The following is a 19,406-nucleotide window of genomic DNA, read 5'->3' on the forward strand; positions in this document are numbered from 1 at the left end:
TTGCACCAGGAAGCATAAAATACCTAGGGATAAACCTAACCGAAGATGTAAAGATGTATGCTGAAAACAATAGAAAGCCTTCCTTCATAAGAAGGAAATTGAAGAAGATATAAAGAAATGGAAAAACATTCCGTGTTCATGGATTGGAAGAATAAATATTGTTAAAATGGCAATACTACCCAAAGCTATCTACACATTCAATGCAATCCCAATCAAAATTGCACCAGCATTCTTCTTGAAGCTAGAACAAGCAATCCTAAAATTTGTATGGAACCACAAAAGACCCTGAATAGCCAAAGTAATTTCAAAGAAAAAGACCAAAGCAGGAGGCATCACAATCCCAGACTTTAGCCTTTACTACAAAGCTGTAATCATCAAGACAGCATGGTATTGGCACAAAAACAGACACATAGACCAATGGAATAGAATAGAAACCCCAGAATTAGACCCACAAAAGAATGGCCAACTAATCTTTGACAAAGCAGGAAAGAATATCCAATGGAAAAAAGACAGTCTCTTTAACAAATGGTGCTGGGAGAACTGGACAGCAACATGTGGAAGGATAAAACTAGACCACTTTCTTACACCATTCACAAAAATAAACTCAAAATGGATAAAAGACCTGAATGTGAGACAGGAAACCATCAAAATCCTAGAGGAGAAAGCAGGGAAAAACCGCTCTGACCTCAGCCGCAGCAATTTCTTACTTGATACATCCCCAAAGGCAAGGAAATTAAAAGCAGAAATGAACTATTGGGACCTCATGAAGATAAAAAGCTTCTGCACTTCCAAGGAAACAACCAACAAAACTAAAAGGCAACCAATGGAATGGGAAGAGATATTTGCAAATCACATATCGGACAAAGGGCTAGTATCCAAAATCTATAAAGAACTCCCCAAACTCCACACCTGAAAAACAAATAATCCAGTGAAGAAATGGGCAGAAAACATGAATAGACACTTCTCTAAAGAAGACTTCCAGATGGCCAACAGGCACATGAGAAGTGCTCAATGTCACTCCTCATCAGGGAAATACAAATCAAAACCACACTCAGATACCATCTCACTCCAGTCAGAGTGGCTAAAATGAAAAAATCAGGAGACTATAGATGCCGGCGAGGATGTGGAGAAACGGGAACCCTCTTGCACTGTTGGTAGAAATGCAAACTGGTGCAGCTGCTCTGGAAAACAGTGTGGAGGTTCCTCAGAAAATTAGAAATAGATCTACCCTATGACCCAGCAATAACACTGCTAGGAATTGACCCAAGGGATACAGGAGTGCTGATGCATAGGAGCACTTGTACCCCAATGTTTATAGCAGCACTTTCAACAATAGCCAAATTATGGAAAGAGCCTAAATGTCCATCAACTGATGAATGGATAAAGAAATTGTGGTTTATATACGCAATGGAATACTACATGGCAATGAGGAAGAATGAAATATGGCCTTTTGTAGCAATGTGGATGGAACTGGAGAGTGTGATGCTAAGTGAAATAAGTCATGCAGAGAAAGACAGATGCCATATGTTTTCACACTTGTGTGGATCCTGAGAAACTTAACAGAAGACCATGGGGGAGAGGAAGGAAAAAAAAAAAAAAGAGGTTAGAGAGAGAGGGAACAAAAACATAAGAGACTCTTAAAAACTGAGAATAAACTGAGGGTTGATGGGGGGGGGTGGGAGGGAGGAAAGGGTGGGTGATGGGTATTGAGGAGGGTACCTGTTGGAATGAGCACTGGGTATTGTATGGAAACCAATTTGACAATAAATTTCATATTTAAAAAAAAATCTTGCCTTCCTCATGTTTTTTGTTTGGTTTTTTTTTGTACAGGTGTTTCTCCCAAGAGCATTTTTCAATAAACCCTGGATTAAATTTTCTATCTCATAGTCTGTTTCCAGGGAACTCAATCTAAGCCATGTAGTACCAGGAGTGATCCTGGAAACTGGACTATAAAATGGGAGTTTGGAGGTGATTACCCTCTGGCCAGCTGGAGATGTGGACACTATAGCTAGTGGTTGGTATAATATGGATAGTCTCTGATGTGCTGTCACAGTGCAATTGCAAAATGCTTACCAAAGTTAAATGTGTTAGGACACCAGTGGAAGGTGATGCAGTGGTGGGAGTAATGTCTCTGGCAATGGAGAGTCACGTAGGGAAATATTAACTACAACAACCATGGAATTGGTGGATGTGCTGTATCACTGATTCACTCACTGAAGACAGATGAATCAGATTCATGGTCATTTGTTGACAATTCAAGGCAAAATATGAAAACAGGATTTCCTTGGCAGCATTAAAGAACATTTTAAACTGATGAAGCAAATGGCCATCAGCATGGAGGACTAGGTTCAGAACTTAATCATGTAAGAGCAGCAGAGCTTCAGTGGAGGTAGCATTCCTACCTTGTAGGTCTCTAACACCAAGGTCAAGGCCATAACAGAAAAGGAGTAGGACTTTGAGACATATAATGTCCCAGATTAATGTAGTTGAGAATTTTGAACTCCTCACCTCTCCCAAACCTGAACCTGAAGAGATGGCCTATTCCCATGATAGAAGATAGTGAACACTCCCCCCAACCCTTATGAATATCAGTTAGAGGCCTCAAATGAGTCATGTATCTCACAAGACTTTACTGGCTGCCCTCAGGATCCCTGCTCCAATCTGCCTTTCTGTTAATAAGGCCAATAGGAATCATGGTCAAAATCATGATCAAATCATGACACAGCCAACAAGGTCAGCTAAGGGAAGAGAGGAGCTAATAAATACAGGAGTTGGGAGTGGATTGGACTAGCTCCTAAGGGTGATGAGTCAAGGGAGGAACAAAGTTGGATAAAAGGGAATGTCTCAGCTTGCAATTATATTATTGCCTCATAATACAGAATTTAACACTCCGGAAAGAATCTTAGGAGAAGATACCAATAAACTGCCAGATTGACTCTGGAAAGCTTGGAAAAAAACAATGGCCCACACTACATAAATATACCAAAACTTCCCTGTCAGATTATGGAAGATGGGTCCAAAGTGTCAGAAAAGTAGGGATGATAGGGTGGACATAGGCAAAAAACTACCAGCTGACTATGTTCCATAGCAAGCTAAGAGGACATTTCATGTACCAAAGTGATAAGGAATTTGCTGGGAAAGTGACACAATGATAATTAAGATGCTCAATGGTGTCTGTCCTCTTTCAGTTGGAGTTGACAATAGAAGATGTTATTACAGAACTGGGCTCCCTGGTAGCAATGGAGATTCTAGGATCTCAAAAACCAGATAGATCATGGTGGATGACAATAGACTACTGCCAGTAACCAAAAAAACATCCTCAATTATAGCTGCCATGCCAGATGTGGTACCTTGTTAGAGCATATTAACACAGTCTTCAGGATATGATATGCAGATATTACTCTGACAAATGCATTCTTTCCCCTCTCTTTTTCAAGGAGGATCAAAAGCAGCATGCATTTACAAACCACAGTATACATTTATGGTCTTGCCTGAGGGCATTGTTAATTCACCTTCCCTCTACCAAAAAGAACTGAAACATCTGTATATTCCAGAGACTACTAAATTAGTCTTTGTGGCATCATACTAATTAGACCAAGTAAGTAATAAGGGGCAGATATGTTGGGGTTCTTGGTAAAGCACATATACCTCAGAGGGTATAGATGAACTCTACAAATTTCAGGGTCTTGCCATAGCAGTGAAGTTTTTAGTGTCCAATGGTCTGGGCATAAAAGGACATTCCCCCAAATAAATACATAACTATTGCATTTTACACCTCCCACTACTAAGAAAGGAGCACAATGCTTTTTGATTTCTTTAGATTCTGGAGGCAGCATATTCTACACTTGGAAAACTGCTCTGACCTACTTACCAGGTCACATGAAAGGCTGCCAGCTTTAAATGAGGCCTAGAGAAGGTTCTTTAGCCTGTCTAGTCTGTGGAACAAGTAGTCTTGTCACTTGGCCATACAACCTGCAGACCTTGTGATATTATACGTTTCTGTGTTTGGAAAAGAAACATCAAGTAAAGCCTATGGCAAGCTCTAATAAGAATCACAATGTGACCCTTAAGATTTTAAGGCAAGACTATGCCATTTGAAACAGAGAAACCATTTGAAAGGCAGGACCTAGCTTGCCATGAGGCCATAATAAATATGGACTATGTGATTATGGGCACCATGGCCCATCATGAGCCAGGCTCTGTCATATCTACCAAATCATAAAATCAGGCCAAACCAACATCAACTCTTTGTAAGCTGGGAGAGGTACTTCTGGGATTGGGCATGAACACAATCTGCTAGTAAACTATGTAAGAAGGTAATCTCAATCTCCATGTCACCTACCATTATTGCACTGGTGCTTCCCTCCCATAGCTCACACCTATTGCTGGGGCTAGCATGTCCAAGGGTGGGGGTGGGGGTTCCCTTACACCCATTAATGGAGGAGAAAAAGCTTAATGTATAGACAGATTATCTTGGTATGTCAATGTAAACTGAAAATGGACAGCTATTACACTATAGCCTCATCAGGAATGTTGTTAAAAGAGAGCAATGAGGGACACCTGGATGTCTCAGTTGGTTAAGTGTCCAACTCTTGATTTTGGCTCATGTCATGATCCCAGGGTCATGGGATTGAGCCCCATGCTATCAGCATGGAGCCCGTTTGGGATTCTCTCTCTCCCTCTCTCTCTGCCCCTCCCATACTTGCTCACTCACTCTCTCTCTCTCTAATAAATAATCTTTAAGAGAGTGCCCTCTCTCTCTCTGTCTCTCTCTCTAATAAATAATCTTTAAGACACGGAGAGAGAGAGAGAGAGAGAGAGAGAGAGAGAGAGAGAGAGAGAGAGCAATGAGGAGAAATCATTATAATTCTCTGGGCTTTGGGCAGGGCATTTGGCCTTCCTTTTTTTTTTTTTTTTTTTTTTTTTTGAGAAATAAATGGCCCAAAGTAAAATATTCATAGGCTTAAGGCATCTTTTATTGGACTGGCCAGTTGGACCAGAGTTCTGAAAGGAGAAAGATTGAAAGATTGGGAACAAGGACTCAGGAAGCTCATTTAGATGAGCAAATAGGAATGAATATAAAGTATGAAGATTTTACTATGGCATACTAATAGCTACCAGAGGGTACCCACAATGGAAAAGACACTAAACAGTCAAGTGGACAGAATGACTTGATCATTTGACATCCACTGGTATTTGTTATGGGACACTCTAGTGCTGATTATGATGGGCATGAGTGGAGTAATGGTAGAAGGGATAGAAGCTATTCATGGATCCATCAGGATGTGCTTCCATTCACCAAAGATGATCTAGCTACTGCTGCCACTGAATATCCTACCTACCAGTGAACGAAATTAAGGCTAAGCCTCATATTTGGCACCATTTCTTAAGAAGATGAATTAGGCACATGATAGCAAGTTGACTATCCTGTTGCCTTTCACCCTAAAAGGAGCAATGATTCTATCATTGCTAATTAATATCAACACATAATCCAGTATGGGCTTGTCTTTTCTTTCTTCTTTTTCTTTTTCTTTTTAAAAAATGTTTATTTTTGAGAGAGAGAGCATAAGTAGTAGAGGGGCAGAAAGAGAGGGAGACAGAATCCAAAGCAGGCTCCAGGCTCTGAGCTGTCAGCACAGAGCCAATTGACCAAGCTGAAGTTGGAGGCCCACTGACTGAGCCACCCAGGCACCCCATGAGTTTGCCTTTTATATGCAAAGTCTTGCCACCACAACTATGTAAGGACTTAAAGATTTCAGGAGCTGACTTAAAAGCCTAACATTGCCTTAGGACAAGAGGCCCAATTTATGATAAAAACAAAAACAAAAGCAAACAAAAGACACACACACACACACCCCACATAAAAACAAAAATAGTGCTGCAGTGGCCATGGATATTTGACCATGGGATCCCCTGGTTCTACCACCCTCAAGAGTCACAAGCTTCATAGGGTGGTGGAATGACCTCTTAAAGAAGCAACTGAGAGAGATGTCAACTTGAAGATGGTACCATTGCACACAGTATGGATCCTAAATTAATGACCATTGTATGGTACTCCTATGTCTCCTATAGGTAGAATACATGAGTCAGAAAACTAAAGTGTGGAAAGTAGGAATGGGCCCACCATCAACCCATATCCCACTTGAGGAATCTATACTCTCAATCTTACAACCTTAGGCTCTGTAGGTCTAGACATCCTGGTTCTCTCAGAGGCAGAGTGCTTTGATGTGGGTTCTCAATAAGAGTTCATTAAACTTTAAGTTACCACTGCTAGCAGTGACTTTGGGTACCTCATGCTAAAAGACCAACAGGCATGGAAAGAAATCCTACAATATAAGATGGGGTTGTTGCTAGACAATGGGGACAAAAAGAGTATCTTTGGCACTAAGTTGATCCCCTGAGGTATTTCTTAGTACTCATGTCCCCCATTTCAACCTTAAATTGACAGATATAGTAGCTATGTCCTAATAAGAGCATAGTAACCGGTGGCTCACCCCTCAGGAATGATGATCTGGCTTACCCCACCAGACTTAGAATAGTGTCAGCCAAGGTGAGGAGAATTTAGAATGGTGACAGAGTATGGAGATGGTGAGTATCAGTTATGACTTCAAGATCAACTGTAGCAGTAGGAGGTATGGTTTGTCCCACAAATCCTCTGCCTGTAAATTTCTAGAAAATGAGAGCAATCAGAATATTGAAGGACCTCTTTCTGGATAAGATATAAATAAGTAGATCTGAGTGACCCAAAAGTTGGACTGTAGTGGACACTGCTACCATTTCTCCGGGTCCCCTTTTCTCCTAACATCCATCCTCTGCTGCCATAGCTGCATCCCTGCCTGGGAATCACCCTTGGTTGCAAGGAATTGGCTCATCCAAAGTCACTCCTGCTCCCAAGAAGCAGCCCATAGCCAGGGACTGGTGAGGGCACTGCCACTGTACCCTTGCCTCATTTGGGGACAACTCTGAAGTTCGGGCTCAGCTCTAGAGCTCTCTCTGGCATCAGCTAAAACCTCAGTCCTAACAGTATTGCTGATCAGTTTTCCCACTGCCTAATCCAGTTGTCCTGCTTTTCTTATGGTGTATCTCCTAAAATCCCTCTAGATGCCTTTCTTTGTCTCAAGGTCTGTTTCCAGTTAATTCAACCTAAGTTAGCACATATCACTTCCCTGTGTTTAAGTGTCAAATGCACTTTCCTATATGGTATGAGAATTCCCTCACCTACCCCATACCTCCCTTCCAGACTGAGTGAGAGTAGACACAGATTTCTTGGCTGGTCACAGAAAGACTTCCAGGGGCTTACAGTGAAACAGTCTGTGTATAACCGGTGTTTATCCCAGCTTGGTGGAACCACAAGGCTTGCAGATTCACATGCAACATAAGTGAAGCCAGTGTTGCTGAACTAGAGTATGAGACATGCATGCTCTCACCCAAGCATGTAGAAGACTTCAGACTTAGGAGAGGGAGGGCAAGAAAAGCAGGGCTTCTACGGACAGAAAATAAAATGTCACCACCCATAACTCTGCCTCAAACAGCTGAAAGTAAAAGTTGGAGCCCCCTGTCTGCAAATTCATATAAGAACATCCTTGAAACTCTCACAATGGAAGGAAATAGCTTGTATCTGGGATTAACGTCTGAGCAGGAAGATGTTTTAAATTACCTCAATGGCCTCAAAATTGACCAGATTCAGATATACTCAACTAATAACTCCTTCCTCTCTGTTCTCATTATGCTTATTATATTTCTTTATTTTTAATTTTTTTTAATGTTTATTTATTTTTGAGACAGAGAGAGAGAGAGAGAGAGCATGAACGGGGGAGGGGCAGGGAGAGAAGGAGACACAGAATCGGAAGTAGGCTCCAGGCTCTGAGCCATCAGCCCAGAACCCAATGCGGGGCTCGAACTCACGGACCGCGAGATCGTGACCTGAGCTGAAGTTGGACGCTTAACCGACTGAGCCACCCAGGCGCCCCTATGCTTATTATATTTCTAAACTTTAGCAGGCCTCATACTATACTATAGTTATTAAGGGAGACCATTCTTCCAGTATTCTATGAGCACTTGCAGAGCAAGAACCCAGATTATATTCATCTCCATATTCTAAGGGTCTGGATTAATGAATATGGTTTCAATGTCTAGTCCCAGGAGGTATAATAAATGACCTATCACCTCAAGCTATGTCCAAATGACAAGCATCAAGCTGACTGAAAAGGCTATTCAAATATACGTGTGTGAAAAGTTTATTCTTTGTTAAGAACGCCAAGTATATTTGTTATGCACTGTTTTATATGTTTTATAATTTCCTCACACTAAAAGGCATATGGTTTATAATGTTTAAGTTTCTTTTTTGTTAATCATTTTAAATGTTTATTTATTCTTGAGAGAGAGAGAGAGAGAGAGAGAGAGAGAGAGAGAGGAGCTGAAGCAGACTGTGCACTGTCAGAACAGAACCCAGCGTGGAGCCCAAACTCACAAACCATGAGATCATGACTGAGCTGAAATCAAGAGTTGGACGCTAAACTGACTGAACCACTGAGGTACTCTATAATATTAAAGTTTCTTAAAATAAAGAGAGAAAGTCTTGCTTTGTGAAGGTTTAACCATGCTTTTGTGAGAATATATAAACAGGATTTTTAGTGTTCTCCAGAGAACAGAACCAATAGGACATATGTAGATAGATGTTAGAGGAGACTTATTATAGGAATTGGCTCACATGATTATGGAGGCCAAAAAGTCCCACAGGCTGCCATCTAATTCTATTCTGGCCCTCAACAGATTAGGTGAGGCCCACCCATATTGGTGCAGGCAAATTTCTTTACTCAGTCTATTGACTAAGTATTAGCAAAGGCTAATATCTTTCAGAGACACCATCACAGACACGTTCAGAAATAATGTTTAACCAGTTATTTGGGAGTCCTGTAACTTAGTCAAGTTAACACATAAAATTAACCATCACAAAGTCTCAAGTTCCTTCAACATACAAGTTCCTTACATACAACCTGCACTAGGAGAGAGCATGGAGATTCCTGGTGCCAAAAGACAGGAGCAGTCTCCTGGGGACAGCTCCTCTCTCTGCTTTCCCACAGAAAAGACTGCTTTGTTGTCTTCTTGTGCCATGACATTCCTGGTAGTCAGCATGTCAGCAGCCCATGGATCAGAAAATCAAAGCAAGAATTAAAATTCCATTAATCAAAACACATGAATTTCATATTTATATGTGTGTTTTGGAAAATTCTGGAAACATATACACCATGGGTGAATCTGGTTATAGGGAAATGTCACTGGGAATATGTTTCTAATTGAATTTCTTTTTTTTTTTTTTAAGGTTAATTAATTTTTGAAACAGAGAGAGACACAGCATGAATGGGGGAGGGGCAGAGAGAGAGAGACACAGAATCGGAAGCAGGCTCCAGGCTCTGAGCCATCAGCCCAGAGCCCGACACGGGGCTTGAACTCGCGGACCGCGAGATCGTGACCTGAGCTGAAGTCAGATGCTTAACCGACTGAGCCACCCAGGCGCCCCTCTAATTGGATTTCTTATTACAACATGTATGTGTACTTTAAGAATTCAACACTAATAGTAATAATAAAGATAGTTCACTTGGGGAAAACTACAGGGATGAAAGAACCAGAAGAAGAGTAGGTCCTATACCTGGGGATCCTCTGCCCAGTGTTTTCCAGGAGCCATTGGGGAAAGACTAATCAACACAGCCAGCCTGACCCCTCACACTGTCCCCATTTACACTGCTGTGTCCCAATCTTGAGATTTGAGTGGGACAAACAGGGGCAGTCCTGGAATGTCAGAGCTACAAGGGGCTCTGAACACGATGTAGTCTAACCCCTGTACTTTAGAAGTGAGCCAGCAGAGTCCCAGCTACCCAGGATCACACAGCAACCTAGCAGCAAAGCCAGAAATAGAAATCTTGACCTACTGATTCCCAACACTGTTCCTTTATATTCAACAAGACTGTTGCTCCCATATGTAGCTGCTAATAGTCATAAACTTATATGTGATCACAAATCTCCCTCCTTAAATCCTTCTTCAAAAAAAGAAAAGAAGAGGAAGGAGAAGGAAAGGGAAGGGAAGGAAATAAAAGGGAGGCAAAGAGAAAAGGCAAAGAAAGTGAGAATAGGCTCATCTTATCACTTATGTGAAGCAGACAAGCAGAGAGCCCCTATGTCCCATCTGCTCTCTGATTCCCAGATGCAAACGGACTTTCATGACACTATTTCCCCTCCAGGTGACCTCTAGCTAAGATGAATATCAAAGGCAGGGAAAGACAGAATGTGTTTGTCTGTGCATCTACTCTCTCTAGAAATGGCCAAAGTAAGAGGCTCCCAGGGCATCAGAGACAGGCCAGAACCCCAGGGGATTCTTACTGGCATGAATGGCAGAAGGAGGGGACACTTCTTGCTTGAACTATGTCATTTTGATGGGAAAATAACTCTTTCTTACTCAGAAGGAGAATGGGAGGTCTCCTTCATTACATGTGGAGGCAAACACTTAGTGCCCAAGCACACATGCACATTAATTTTTGTGGGCGATCACCTTTGTGTTTTGGAACAAGTCAGACACCTTTGTGTAACTCCTTGATGAAACATTCCCATCCATACTGTCAACAGAAATTACGCAGTTAAATCATGAATGCCACCCCCACCCCACAACTACACCAAGGAGAAAGCATCTGACTAGCCCTAAGGATGTGGGCTTCCAGGAGCAGTACCCAAGTCCCTGCCATCCTGCCTGCCCTACTGACCCAGCGCAATCTCCAGACCTTACAGTTCACTTTCCACCTGCCAAGGATGGTTGCTAGGAGACAGGGATAAAGCTGGACCAGTTCATTGCCTGTCCACTTTGAGGGGTGGGAAAACAGGGCAGAGAGGGCCAAGAAGCAGATTACATGAATTCCAGGTCACAGATACCATCAGGGTCCCAGAAGGGAGCTTCTCTGTGATGAGACCCTTACAACACAGAGAAGGGGCCCTCTCACTCTCAACAAGGAGTCTATCACTCATTGTCTGATGGTGTTTCTGAGTGTTTGTCTAAAGTAACAGAGTGTACACATTCACACACACACACACACACACACACACACACACTTTTTATGTTTATAATTAAGTCAAAGCATATTCACATTCCCTCAGGACAAGGAGGGTATATGCTGTGGTCTGAATGTTTATATCTCCCAAAATTCATATGTTGAAATCCTAACCCCCAAAGATGATGATATTAGGAGATAGGGCCTTTGGGAGGTGATTAAGTCACCCAGTCACTAATGTGATTAGTGCCCTTATAAGAGAGACCCCACAGAGCTCCCTAATCCCTCCCACCGTGTGAAAACACACCAAAAGGTACCAGCTATAAATCAGGAAGAAGCCCATCACCTGACCATGCCATTGCCTTGATTTTAGTCTTCTAACCTCCATAACTATGAGAAATAAATTTCTGTTGTTCTCAGTCACCCAAGTTATGGTGTTTTGTTATAATAGCTCAAACAGACTAAGGCAGCTTGGGCTGCTAGATGGGGTAGTTTAAACAATAGTTATTTCCTCACAGTAAAGGAAACTAGAAGTTCAAGATCAAGGTATCTAGTGAAACCTCTCCCCTTGGTCAGCAGACAGCCACCTTCTCTTGTGTCTTCATGTTGCATTTCCTCTTTGTGTGTGCATGGAAAGACAAATCCCTATAATCCGATCAGAGTAGAACCCCACCCTTATATTCTCACTAACCTTTACTTCTTAAAAAGCCCTACCTCCAAATGCAGTCATAATGAAAGCTTCTTTTGATACAAGCAATTTGGGAGGGCACACTTCAGTCCATAACAGAGGGAAGCTTCCTTCTCCAAAGATACCTGCATTGATCCTCTGGCCAAGTGAAGAATCAATTTTTAATGTAAATATTATGTCCATCTGTTCTATAACATAAAATTTATGGCATTAGGACTTTTTAATCTGACAGTATAAACATGGCTTTATTTTCATCATACAAACTGGGACATGCAAATTAGGAACACATTCCCCATGTGGTCCAGAACCACCCCTTCCATTTTGCAAAAGGGGACACTGAGGCACAAGAGTGAAAGAGGCAATTCCTTCTAGCTTACCAGTGCCCTACAGCCATATTCTGCATGGCCAGAGAAATGTGTCGTCCCCTGCCTCTCCCAATCACACCACAGGGCTCATAAGGGAGACATAAACTTGATCGACTTCTTTCCTGGGAGCCTGACACAGTCCCCCATGCACAGGGTTCCCTCACTAAGCCCCTGTGGGATAGAGAAAAGACACAGCAATCCACACTCTCACCACGTACTTTAATCTGCACTGAAATTTTCTTCTCTTTTCAGCACTGAAACCAAGATTTTGTCAATACTGGAATAGCCTGCATTTCCCCCATGATGTAGCATTCCCTCTTGTCCATAAAGCTCTCCACAAGTCTTCCTCTGTACAGATGGAAAGAAATACAAACAGAGTAGGAACAGGGCTCTCAGAGTAGCCCATTTCTGCACAAGCCCAGAGGTCATTTCCCAGGACCCCTCCCAACGTGCTTCCCCTTGATCTGCTACTTGCCAGCTGTCTGACCTTGAGCACAATGCATGAATTCTCTGAGTCTCAGCTTTCTTATCTGTAAAATAGGATAATAAAACTTCCCTCACAAAGTTGTGATGAGGATGAAGCAAGGGATTTTCATGGTGTCAAACAGCAAAGAGATCTTCCCTAAATGATACTCCTTGGACACAAAGGAAAGCCTGCCCATAGCCAATTGAGTTGGATATAGGTTACAAAATATTTCCACTTAAAAATGCAGCCTAAAGCAGACAGATTAAATTATAGATTATAGGGGCTGGAGTAACCAATGAGATCATCTAACTAGCCATGCAGTGCACAGCAATGGGGATGAGGAAGCTGCCTGCAGAAGAAACATGGTTTGCTTTTAATTTTTTGAGAAACCTAAACCATAAGAGACTCTTAAAAACTGAGAATAAACTGAGGGTTGATGGGGAGTGGGAGGGAGGGAGGGGAGGGTGGGTGATGGGTATTGAGGAGGGCACCTGTTGGGATGAGCACTGGGTGTTGTATGGAAACCAATTTGACAATAAATTTCATATATATATATATATATATATATATATATATATATAGACTAGAAAAAAGAGAGAAAACATTTAAAATCTATTTTAAAAAAAAGAAGTAACATGGTTTGCTTAAGGTCACACAGACCTAGCTCAGAGCAGCTGGTTTCTCACTTGGGAAAGCAGACCAGGGCCCCTCCATTGTTTCACTTTCAGCCCCAAGAATGAGATTGAGACTGTGAAGACTTTGAGATTCAGCCAGCAATTATTTGAGGTGTGGCAATAATTTCTAAGGTGGAATTTAGTGTTTCTAAATTCCTAACATAATAATCTTCTAGATTGGAAGCCAGAAATCAGAATTTCCCAAATCATATTATTTTTAAAATACTTCCAATATTCTTCATGCTCTTTATTATTATGAATACATATCCTAAGAAACCTCTTTAGTAAACAATGAAAATTTAGTTTAGTTATATTTACAAAGGACTGCAGCCTATAGAGAATATTCAAACTCCAGAAAACACAAGAGAACATTTTTGGTGGTATTCAAATATCACAGAATCCCGGTCTCCCAATCAGATTGACAGCATCACACAGAATTGTATGTCAAATTGTCAATTTAAGGACTTATTTTATCTCCCAAACTTATTATTTCTTTTTTTTTTTTAACGTTTATTTATTTTTGAGACAAGAGAGACAGAGCACGAGTGGGGGAGGGTCAGAGATAGAGAGGGAGACACAGAATCTGAAACAGACTCCAGGCTCTGCACTGTCAGCACAGAGCCCGACGCGGGGCTCAACTCACCCACCGTGAGATCATGACCTGAGATGAAGTTGGACGCTTAACCGACTGAGCCACCCAGGCACCCCAAACTTATTTCTTAAGACATCTTTCAAAGTATCTGTACAGTATCCTACACATACATACTTAATAATATGTACTTTATTTGTGTGAGTGACTCACCCTTAGCAGTAGACAGGGTCATAAGCACACCTTTAACTTGGCAATGACTATAAACAAGACAGCTTGATCAGACTGTGACCCCATCTCTCTTCCTTATTCCTGTCCCAGCTATCAGAGTATCCTCCTTAAGACCTCAGTTCTGTACCTTAGTGTTTCCTGCTACTGCTTTCGACCCAATCTTAGTGGACTCCTTCAGACCTTCAAGGTATGTATGTAAATTGTAAGCTTTAATTCTCTAAAGAGACTTATAAGACTTTCTCCTATTTTCATGACTTTCAACTGATTTTTCTCAGGATTTAGGATTAAGAAAAAAATGAATCTCCTTGAGAAATGCCAGGAAGGATTCTCCATATGAAAACATGATGCAGGCATGTGACCTCTTCCTGCCCAGCAGCCTATGCTCCGAGAGGGTCCCTGGCTGGACACAGGGGACACAGAGGTCACATACAGGACACGGGAAGTGGTAGCATAGTTTAGGTGTTCATCCATCCAACCAAGCTGTATGCTGTACTAAGAACCCTCCTGGAGTCTGGCATTCTGTATACATTTCTTGTAGCTTCCATAACAAATTACCACAGGTGAGATGTCTTAAACAGCAGAAAAATGTTCTCTCACAGTTCTGGAGCCTGGAAGTCTGAGGTCAAGGTGTTGGCAGGGTCACAATCCCATAAAGACTCCAGGGGAGAACCTTTCTTATATACAGTCAGTCTCCTAGAGAAAGAATGTGACTCTACCCAGTCCTAGTTTCCTGGCTCCCAGCTATCCCTGGCACTGGCTGGCCTGCAGTTACATCAGTCTGGTCACTGCCACCATCTTCACAGGACCCTCTTCCTGCTGTGTGTCCCTATCTCCTAACCTCTCACTCCTTAGAAGGACAGGTCATTGAATTTAAGGCCCACTTTCATCCAGGATGACCTCATCTTAACCAACTTCATCTGAAAGACTCTGTTTCCAGGGGTGCCTGAGTGGCTCAGCCGATTGAGCACCCGAGTCTTGATTTCAGCTCAGGTCATGATCCCATGATTTGTGAATTCAAGCCCCATGTCTGGCTCTACACTGACAGCACCAAGCCTGCTTGAGATTCTATCTGTCTCTCTCTCTACCCCTCCCACGCACACTCTCTCTGTCTCTCTCTAAAGTAAATAAATAAACACTTGACGAAAGAAAGAAAGAAAGAAAGAAAGAAAGAGAAAGAAAGAGACTGTGTTTCTGAATAAGGACACATTCACAGATGCCAGGAGTTAGGACTGTTTTTGAAAACACAATTCAACCCACAACCAGGACCAATAGTAACCAAGTCAAACATGGTTCTGGCTAGGACAGAATTTAGTAAGTAAAAGGGCAAGTACTTTCAGTGTAATGAGCATCACCTAAGGTGAGGGGAAGCATGGTCTGCAAGTTGAGTAAGAGGAGAAGCAGCTCACTCAGATTGGTAATCAGAGAAGGCTTCCTGAAGGAAGAGGCATCTATGTGGCATGAGCAGGATTTGGCCTTAGAAGGGTGCCAGAGAAAAACACAGCAATGAATGAAGCCCTAGGGTTAAAAACACAAGGTGTTGCCTTTGCCCAAGCTTTCCCCTTTCCTAGAAAGGAAGTCCCAAAGATTTTAAGTATAGCTGCCTCCTTCTAGGCCTCAGGCCTCAGGCCTCAGGCCTCAACTTAAGTGTCATGTCTTTGGAAAGACATTCCCTGGCCAGCCTTTATTCACTCTTCTCTATTCATCATCCTACTTATTCCCTTCAATGCATTATCACAACCTGCTTTGGGTACTTACTTGCTCACTTATAACCTTCCTTCAAAACCAGAAGTCTGTCTCCTGAGTGCAAGAATCTACCACCTTTTTCACAGATACACGTTTAGGTAGCACTTAACACAGAGCCTGTACATGATAAAAAATGAATGAATAAATGATTGAGTACATGAATGAACAAATCAGAATGTAGGTTCAATGTGGCTAGATTGAAGATTTCAAGACAAGACAGAAAGCTGGGAAGAGAGCTGTGAATCAGAACATTCAAGGCCCTTGTGGCAGGTGGAAGAGCTAAGACTTGTTCTTAGTGCAATAGAGAACAGGAGTGGGGTGTGGTGTGGTGTGGAGTTCCTTTAAATAGGAGAGTACATGGGGTGTCTGGGTAGCTTAGTTGGTTAAGTGTCTGACTGGCTCAGTTCATGATCTCATGATTTGTGGGTTCAAGCCCCACATTAGGCTCTGTGCTGACAGCTCAGAGCCTGGAGCCTGCGTTGGATTCTGTGTCTCCTCTCTTTGCCTCTCCCCCACTTGTACTTGTGTCTTTCTCTCAAAAATGAACATTAAAAATTTTTTTGTAAATAAATAGGAGAGTGCATGGAGGATTGTCCTTGACATCTAGGAATGGGTAGAGATCCTGGGTTTTCAGTGGGAAAAGACCTTGAAGGAGCTGGAGATTTGGACTTAACAAGTGCATTGCACATAGTAGGAGTCAAGTAAATACTGGTTGGTTAAATGAGTGGGTATATGAGAAAGTCTCATATACAGAGCCATTCATTTCCAGTTGGATACTAGGTGTCAGGAGAAGTCACAGAATTCCTGCTTTCTTGATAACACTGTACCACTGAAGTTTTCTCCTCCTTAGAATTTAGGAGGCTAATATTTTCTTCTTTTTCTTCTTCCACCCTCCTTGACCAAGGAAAAGAAAGTCTTTGTACTGTTGGAAGAAGACTACCATACCCAGTGGCGAGAAGCCAGAAGAAGCAGGAGCCTTCGACAGACAACACCTCACTGCTTCAATCAGCTCTGAGCTGGCTTCACAGAAGCACTCCTGCCACCAGGATACAGCACCTCCTGCTGCGGGAGCCCCTGGCAGTAGCTCCACTTAGAGAGAAAAGCTGTAGCAAAGGCTTTCGAAAGCCCAGCCCCTCACCAGGTTCAGAGGCTGCCAGCAGCACCCTCCCACACTCCCCACAGGGACTGAAGGTCATCAGAACCTGCAAACTACAGATCTCCCTTTGCATCTCTGCAGCATAGGATTTTCAGGCCCCTGGGTATTTCCCTTCTTACTGTGAGCAGGAACTGAAAGAGACTAGGCTTGGTATAGTTTTATTTTATTTTACTTTTTTCTACATAAGGCTGTTGCCACTATCCACAGCTGTTTTCACTACTATTATTGCTCACTGCAAAGACTGAACTTACTGGGCAAGACCAGAGAACCTCTGAGATCCTAAACAAATAAAGGGTATTTTGGTTCATTTCCTTTTGAGATGTGGAAGATATTATTCAATTACCAAGCATATTAAGTCTCTCCTATGTGCTCTGTTCCACAAGGCTTCCAGAAGATGGTGATGGTGTGGGCAGAGTAGCCCTTTAATCCACCGATAGAGGTGTAAGTTGGTGCAACCTCAATGGAAAGCAACTTGGCAGGACTTATGAAAATAAGAAAAAACATGAACCCTTTGAAATGGCTTTTCCAGTTCTAGGAATTTATCCTACAGATGTACTCCCACATATGTGGAATAACATACATATCATGTTTTTCATCACAGCAAGATTTGAAGAATGCAGGTTTGGACATAGCTGAGACGCCCATATATAAGGGGCTGGAGAACATAAACAATGCTGTAGTTAGACAATGGAATAAAAAATAGCTGTAAAAAGAACAGATACACCCTCTATGTAAGTCATATGAGAAGATCTCCAAGCGAGTTATCAATTGCTGCACAACAAATTTGTTGGCTCAAAGCAGCATTTACTATCTCTTGGTTTCCATGGGCAGGAATTTGGGAACAGCTTAACTGGGTGGTTCTGGCTCAGGGTCTCTCATGAAGCTGGAAGCAAGCTAATGGCTGGGGCTGGGGTTGGGGTCAAGACCTGACTAAGAAGGATGGAAGATCTGCTCATGGGTCTGGTCCTATTACTGTCAGCAATGTTCTCACTCACACAGTTGTGGGCCAGCCTTAGTTGCTCCCCTCAAAGGCCTCTTCTAGGCTGCTTGAGTATCCCCAGTACATGACAGCTGGCTTCCTGAAATAAGTGATACAAAAGATAGCTCCCAAAACTGAAAGGGTAGTTTGTTTATTACCTAATTTCAGAAATGACATCTCATCACTTCTGCTGATTTTCTATGCACTAGAAACAAGCCACCAATTCCACCCCATGGCCAAGAGGAGGGAAGTCCACCTCTTGAAGAGACAAGTATCAAAGAATCTGTGGATGTATCTTTAAAATCACCACACCAAGATGTATTTCTAAGCAAAAAAAAAAAAAAAGTCTCAAAAAGCAAAGTACAGAGCACTTGTATGGCCAGCTACTACATATGTAACACGAGGAAAAAGAATAGTTATATGTATTTGCTTGCAGAAGCATAAAATATCTCTGGAAGGATGCACAATAAACTGTTAACATTGGTTGCTTCTAGGGAGAACAATGTGATAGTTTAGAAATGCGGATTGGAAGGAAGCTTTACACTAAGTATCCTCATATACCTCTTGAATTTAACACCATGGTAAATTACTTGTTTTTAAGAAGACAGGAAGTGGAGATCCAATATGGCAGAGAAGTAGGGGGACCTGGAATTTCCTTGTCCCTCAAACACAGCAGTGTTGAGGCCAGAGGACTTTGAATTCCAAGAGTCTGGGCTGAAAAGTGACAGAGATGTCTCCAGGCACCCACAGAGACAACCTGGTGGGCCATAGGTACGTGATTGTGAACTGGGAGAGAAAAATGCATAGGCACAGTTGGGAGGGATTCCCTTTGGTGGAGAGACAAAGGGAAGAGAAAGAGAGGCTGGGGAAGTGCAAGACTGTATCTGGACAAGAAAAACACCATGGATTGGGAAAGAGAAAGATCCAAACTCTAACTGCAAGGCTGTCTCCAGACTAAGGATGGCTGCCATGCTCACGCACCTGGGGAGGAGGGGATCTAGCCCTGGGCTCCGAAACTAGTTGAGAGGCACAGTTTACACTGGGAGAAAGCAATCCCCACCCTGGAGTGCTGTGGGAATAAGGTATATAACCATTCAAAGAACAAAGACTGACTGCACTTGCCAGCCATAGGCCATATATCAGCAACGCTGAGCAGCAGTTCCCCAGAAATGGGGCGAATAGAGCAGGACCCTTTAAGACATTGGGGATTAAATCTGAACAAAGCAACCAAAGAGGAATGGGAGTTGGTGGAGCCAGACAAACCGCCTCGTTTGTGCCCATGGCAACACAAGCCTGAAAAGAGTGGCTTGGAGTACCCGGTCGGTGGAGGAGAGACTGGGGTGTCACCATATTTCTCCTGATCATCAAGAAGGTGCAGTTTCAGGGAATAGAGAGCAGACCCACAGTGGAGGTGAAACCTACTTACACAAACCCATGCCCCTCCCTACCTGGTAACTACATATCTACTGGAACAGGATT

This window comes from Panthera leo, chromosome B1 (assembly GCF_018350215.1).
Source record: "Panthera leo isolate Ple1 chromosome B1, P.leo_Ple1_pat1.1, whole genome shotgun sequence".
Taxonomy (NCBI): Eukaryota; Metazoa; Chordata; class Mammalia; order Carnivora; family Felidae; genus Panthera; species Panthera leo.